We start from the raw sequence: 6,952 nt of genomic DNA, 5'->3' as shown, positions 1-6,952 counted from the left end.
AGTCCTGGCTAATCTCTGAGCAGTTAGATTTTCCTCTGCTTCTCCTGAATAGCTCTGGAGGAAAGGAATTTTCTCCTCTAGGAAGCTTTGGCTGCAAAACAAATACTGAATAATAAGTAATTACATAATAATTTAAAAAAGAATGTAGACGTTTTCACAACAGGCACTCACAGAGCAGGACTGCCTTCTTCTAATCAATAAGAGCTTCCCCTTGCAGTTTGCTCTTTAGAGTCACTTACTTTCCAACCATTTTAACCAAACAGAGGAATTCAAAAATAAAGTTATCAAGCCAGCCCTGATTGCCTAGTGGTTAAAGTTTAGCACTCACCACTTTGGCGGCCAAGGTTCACTTCCCGGTCGTGGAGCCACACCACCCATCTGTCATGTGCCACGCTGTGCCAGCGGCTCACAGAGAAGCAGAGCGACTTACAGCTAGGATGCACAACCATGAGCTGGGGCTTTGGGAAGGAAAAAAAAAAGAAGAAGATTGGCAGCAGATGTTAGCTCAGGGCAAATCTTTCCTTGCAAAAGATAAAAAAAATAAAGCTATCACATGGTTTCCTTAGAATCCAAATTTAATTCAGTTGAAGGAAAGGACTGAGGCACTTGATGGCTAGTTAGAAAGCAGGGAGCATTCTTATGTTAAAAATAAGTCCACTGGTCCAATTCTTACTTAAATCTGTCTGTTCCATGTACTGGATTTTTTTATCGCTTGTTCAGATGTTTTATTTTGTTTTGTTTTTTAAGCATAATGTCTTAGGTTATAGCTATAGGCTTACTACGCTTTTTTGCCACGGATAAAGCAAGTCTGCTTCAAGATCTGATTCCTTATCTACATAAGTTCACCTAATTACTAGTTAGCACTAAACCAAAGGGCGAAGTTAAAACAAATCCCCCCAAAATAAACTCTGCTATACAGTGGCAAAAAATCTACACACTTCTGACTGTTGGGAGAGAACCAAGCCAACTGTAGAATCCCCCTGCTTCCCCAGTTGTGCGGTCCCGTCTCAGGGTTCCCAAAAGGTCCTCGAGCTTTGCTCCCTTTCCAGATAGGGCTCCCTGAGCTCTGGTTGACCCGCCTGCCAAGTTTCCATCCTCCCAAAGCTCCAGGGTATTCATTGGTTGAGTCCTCGTCCTACACAAAACAAAGCTGTGAAGGGTCTGGCTTGGGACCAGTTTAAATCACAACCACCAATGGCACCATCGACAGGGCGGACAAGCCAGCCACAGAGCCTCCCACAGTCTAGCGCGTTCTTGTCATTCTTCTGTAAAGTCACCTATAAAATATTTTACTTATATTGTGATTCCGAGCATTAAATCTTGCTGCTAATCCTTTATTGTGCAATTCCTAGCAATTCCCACCACCTACAGAGAGGTAATAAAAGTTTGAGTCAGGTGTTTCTTCCTTAAGTTCCCAAGAGTTAATAACTTAAAATATAAATTATTCACAAAGGCTTAGTTTTACCCCAAACAGGAACATGTGGGTCAGTTTGGTTGTTGCTTCTGAGCTGTTTGTTAGTCCTTGATAACTGACACATACGCTTCCCCGTCATTTACTCACCAACTTCTGAGATGAAACTTCTTACGTATCCTGGCTTTTTTAAGCAAATGCTTTAACCGAAGGAGAACAACGCTGAAAGGCTGTGGTAAAACAGAGAGTGAGAAATCGATGTGTTAATGCTGATATTAACACCCTAACCAAATCCATCTCCTCTAAAATGGAGACGATAGTGTCAGTCTGACTGGTAGAGCTATTCTTAGACAAACAAAGCAAAAGGTCCAAAGCCACTTCCTCGATCAGTGGCCTTCAGGTTTTGTTTGTTTGTTTTTACCAGTTTTCATGGTAGGAAATATATTTACACCTTGACCAGGTACACAGACACACAAACTGACACAAAGGTGTCATGAATCAACACTTCCCCCAACTAGCGGCAATGCACAATGGCATTTTATAACTCTACTTGATTTCATTTCTTAAATGTTGGTTGTGACTTAGTAAATGATCACTGTGCTAATGGGTTGCAGCTCACAATTTGATAAACTGTGCCCTGGACAATCACTTCCTGTGCTACCCAGCTTAAGCAAAGTGGTCACGAGGCAAAGGCCAGCTTTCAGAGTCCCATTTCAGTCACGGATGAAACACTGTTTTACAATCGTCAAGGTTAAAGAAAAAACTATTCTGGCACTTGTTAAAACGGTAAGGAAGACTTTATTCAATAGAAGTATTGCAATGGAGGACAAAGACGCAGCTCAACTCTGAATACAATCAGGATGAATGGGGATTTATAGCCAAGGAGCAGAGTGAAGGGGCCAGTGGATGAGAAATCACTAAGAGAAACATCAAGGGTGGGGGATTCTTGCTAACCTGACCTAATGAGATTCTTGCTGAAGGCAGGCCAAGGGCATACACATCAAGGGTGGAGGATGAGGAACCTGGTCAGACATCAAGCATTCTCACTAAACTGACTTAGCAGGATTCTTGCTAAGGCTGGGCCAGGCAGGCTGAGGACAAGACGAGGGCCAAAGGCCAGGCCTAGTTGAGATGAGGGCCAAGAGGAGCTGCCTCCAGTTTGATCAAGAAGAGAGTCTTCGTCACCAGCTGTGGTCATCTGAAAGATGGAGATCATTTTGTTTTTACTATTGGAGAAAAAAGGAGATGCTGAGCTTAGCTCCTAGAAGGCTACCTAATGGTTCAAAACATGGCCTTCGGGACTTCTAACTAAACCTCTGATCTCCGCACTCCACTGAAATGACAGGGAAGGAGTTAAAAGAGGATCAGAAGAGGAGACTTCAGCAAATGAAAGATTTTTAAGTTTTTTGGAAGATGGAAAGCAGATGGAAAAATGGTAAAGATTTAGGAGCAAGTTGCAAGCTAGGGTGCCTGTGGGGGGTGAAGGGTTAAAAGGACAGGAGCAGTGGCCAATCCTCCTCCAGAACCCAGAGCTTTCGAGACTTTAAGGCACCAAACGCCCAGAAAGACAGGCGTGAGTCTCGGGCCTGAAACAGACAAGCAGACTGAAAGTCTGCACGTGAGCTGGTTAGAGCTGCGCGTGCCCTCCCCTGGCACTTTCTGCCAGCAACTCCCCCCACCCCATACACACTACTGCAGTTCCACCCCTACCCCAGAGACTGGAGACTCTGCTCAGGAGAAAATGAACCTGGGATTCTCCAGACTCAGCGACAGCGGACACAGTGTAAGGTAGGGGTCAATGAAGATGAGGGGAGCGGGGTGTGCACACACAAGGAAGAATAAGACAGACCTGCCGTCCTCACTCTGCCACCTCACACGGCAAGCATGCCACCACAGGGTGAAAATAGGGATGTTGGTTTTCTGGGTAAACTAGATGGTCCCAGAACAAAAGAAGCCTTTACATATTGAAATGTGGGAGTCCCCAACAAAAATGTTCAGCTCACCACGCACCCTCCTTTGAATTCCCACCAGTTAAGAAGCCCAACCTTGCAAACAGACCTTCCATTCAGCTAAGGGTCTCCAGGCAGTTGAGGTAAGTAAGCCTCCATGATGCCAGAAGCTGAAACAGACACATCAAAATTAGGCACCCAGATGAGACAGAGGCAACACAGGAAACAGAAGAAAACTTTAAAAATAAATTTTTAAAAAATATTTCATAAAAAATTTGAAACTCTCCTTTGAAAAAGAGAGATGTCAAATACGTAAAACCAGAACAAAATGCTTTTAAAATGAAACAATCAGCAAACAAGAAATATGATCATTAAAATTTTATTAAACAATTAGAAGGTAAAGTCAAAGAAATCTCCCAGAAAACAGAACCAGAGAGAGAGAAAAGAGACATAAGAAGAACTCATAAGTTTCAAATAAAATTGTAGGAATTTCTGAGGCAACATATAAGTTAGAAAGAAAGAAATGAGTATGTCTATGTATATGGCTATATAAGACTATATCTATACACGAAAAGTGCCCACAACTGAAAGCTAAGATTCTCCAAATTGAAAAAGACTACTGAATGCCCAGCGCAATAAATTAAAAAAGACCCAAGCCAAAGTCATGTGTCATAAAACTTCAGAATACCAGGTTAAAAAGAAAATTCTAACGGGAAGCACATCTCAAACAAAAGAACGAGGAACAAATGGCTTCAGACTTCCCTCCAGCAGCATTGGATGCTAGAAGACTGTAGAGCAATGCTTACACATTTTTGAGAGAAAAGAATCTGTAACCTAAAATTTTATACTTGTCCAACTAGAACTCAAGTAAAATGTAGGATAAATACATTTTTAGAGAAGTAAGAACACAAGAAAATTTAGCTTCCATGTATTCTTTCTTATGAAGCTGCTAAAGGATGTGCTCAAGTGAAACAAGGGAGTAAATGGAGAAATAGGAAGGCGTGAACTCCAGGAAACAGGAAAGCAAGCACAGGAGGGGCAAACGGAAGTACCAGATGTTGCTGAAGGAACGCCCCAGCAGGCTGACCAGCTAACACAGGGCTCCAGGAAAGGATCTCTAGGAAAAGGTTGTGAAAGATGAAACCTCAGTTTCAGAATTTTAAAATAAAGATCTTATGCTAATAAGAACTCCATGGCAGAAAGGATGTGTTAACCAGCCAGAGGTTGCGGCCTGTTACATATCAACTCTTTAACAAACAAAATCTGTTGACTTTCTTTTACAAACAAGAACATTCAAAAATGTCCTTGTGGTCGGCTTGGCCTTGAGATGATGGCACATTGAAGATGAAAGAGAAGGTGGAGCCTATAATGAACAGTTAGCACACTTCGAACTGGCTGCTTGAAAGGGGTGATGATAAGACACATTTGAAAAAGGTCATAGTATTTGTTTAGTAAAATATTTAGGATCTATAAGTGGTCACAGGATTTGCCCAAGGAGAGTAAAACCTTTAAGATCAATGAACGGATCCTGGGGAATTAAATCCCCATTTTTGTCACTTTGTAGGTTATGATTTTAATTTCAGAATGTGCAGCCTCAAGTTGTCTTTATTATTGAGGCTGATTTACTCAACACACACTGCCCCCCAACCCCAAAAAAGATACAGAGAACTGGAAATGTTTGAGCCTTTGGAAAACAACACTTAAAGGCATTTAATAGACCTGATGAAGAAGCATGTGGAAAGAATTAAAGGCAGATATATGGAAAACTAAGGCATTTTTTAAAAGTAGGTAGCAAAAATGAAAATTTGTTCAATAAAGAAAATGTGATCATAATTCATAATTCACTACTTGTCTATGTAGTCAGCAATATTTATATAGTTGAATAACGTAAACATTGTACTAACTAACAATGTAAACAAAATACGCTCTAACTGCATTGAGAGGATGCTGGAAGGTGAAGTGTGTCTTGTATGGGGGGTAGGGTAAAAGTATCAAACTGACATACAGGGACAATTGACAAAAGTGTGGACAGGGTTTAGGAAAACAAAGATAGCAAAGTACCCAGAGCTAACAATAGCAGGGAGTCATTGCCACATCTAGGCCTGAAAGCTCAAGGGCGAGGGGAGGTGCAATTATCAGAACCTCACAGAGCAGCTGTGTGGGCAGGGCTGCCTGCCAGACCAGCAGGAGGGGGGTCTCATCCAGGAGAATACATACCCGACTCCCCTCGTCCCGCCTCCAATCCAATCTCGTCCGGATGCCTCCATTAACCAGATCCAGCCCCAAGCCAGAGCATAAGGGAGCCTGTCCGCTTCACCCTCAAAGGTCAGCCTCCCTGGGGAACGCCCAGGGTAAGGGGAACACATCTGGAAGAGGCAGACAGACAGGGTGCAGCTCAGAGAGCTAAAACTCCATGACCAGAAGACGATAAATAATGCCTAAATGTAACACATCAAAAAATACCACCATTAGCCTGTTATTTAGAAGTGAACTAGGCAACATTTGAAAGTGGTTGCCTCTAGAAAGTAGGAAGAACTAGGAGGAGATATGCAAGAAAACACTTTTTCATTATAAAGTTTAGAACTCTTAGAATTTTAAAATATTTGTTTATATTATTTGATTAGAAATAAAAATTAATAAAATATTATAAAATACTGGAAAAAAGCAAAAAAAAAAAAAAGTAGGCATAAAGGGAAAGAAAAATGCACCAGCTCTGTCATTTGAACCTAGCTGTGGGACCCGACGTAAGTCCTGTCACGCTCTGGGCCCCAATTTTCTCAGCCTTGAGCAACAAGAATAATTCCGAGCTGGGAGGGTGGGTGAGAGATTTGAATGAGACGATGCCTGTGAAGCATCTGGCACAGAATCAGCCCTCAGCTGATGAGAAAGGAATACACAGAGACACAAAAGGGAGGATCTTAAAGTCACTAAAAGACAATGAATGTCTTTATAATTGATTATGTCTTTTATGGTTTCTCTTGAAGCCTCAGCACCTAACAGAGTCTGGCTAATGGCAAATGCTCGGTGAAAATTTGTTGGCCGAAAGAGTAGAAGTGTTGCAACAATACTGCTAGTGTGCTTTCTGCTTCTCTCCTCCATTTGATGTAAAAGGACAAATTCAAGGGGCTTGTGATCTGCTTTTCAAGGTTTCACCTTGACTTTAAACTTGCGGTCAGTCTCACTCCCCTAATCTTTCCAGCCTATCTCCCTGCGGCCCCTACCTCCTGCCTGCAGCCAGGCTCCTAAGCCATCATAACCTTATGTTGTGTGTGCAGCTTCTCAGACCAACACCCTATCCCTAACGCCTCACCCCAGCTAAACACCAAGTTCTCTGCACTCACCACTGTGGGGCCTCTTCCGTGATGATTATGAACCCAGTAGGACTAGACCTAGAGTGCGGAAATCTCATTAGAAAGGCGCTGTTGGTGATGCTCCACCGGATTCACAGCAGGAAACAAGGGCCCACAATGCTTTTCTGACACAGTGACGGCAGGATTGAAGAAACAAGGGCGACATGGAGAAGAGCCTCTGTGGTTCTGTCATGGACTCAGGCAATCCCAACTTCACCTGCTCACGCTTCCAGAAATGCTCC

The 6,952-nt window shown here is 42.6% G+C and overlaps 1 long non-coding RNA gene across 1 annotated transcript; it reads right to left on the bottom strand.

The window, feature by feature from the left end:
- Window positions 1-2,191: 2,191 nt before the first annotated feature.
- LOC123286819 (uncharacterized) lies at window positions 2,192-5,726 on the bottom strand. Its single transcript, XR_006529616.2, has 3 exons — window positions 5,578-5,726; window positions 3,470-3,530; window positions 2,192-2,609 (listed from the first exon to the last, which is right to left on the bottom strand). It is a non-coding gene; the product is annotated as an uncharacterized lncRNA (long non-coding RNA).
- Between the last annotated feature and the right edge of the window lie 1,226 nt (window positions 5,727-6,952).

Source organism: Equus asinus, chromosome 8 (genome assembly GCF_041296235.1).
Source record: "Equus asinus isolate D_3611 breed Donkey chromosome 8, EquAss-T2T_v2, whole genome shotgun sequence".
Lineage (NCBI taxonomy): Eukaryota > Metazoa > Chordata > Mammalia > Perissodactyla > Equidae > Equus > Equus asinus.
Note: the sequence above shows the minus strand (reverse complement) of the source record. Positions and strands in the feature narration are given on the sequence as shown.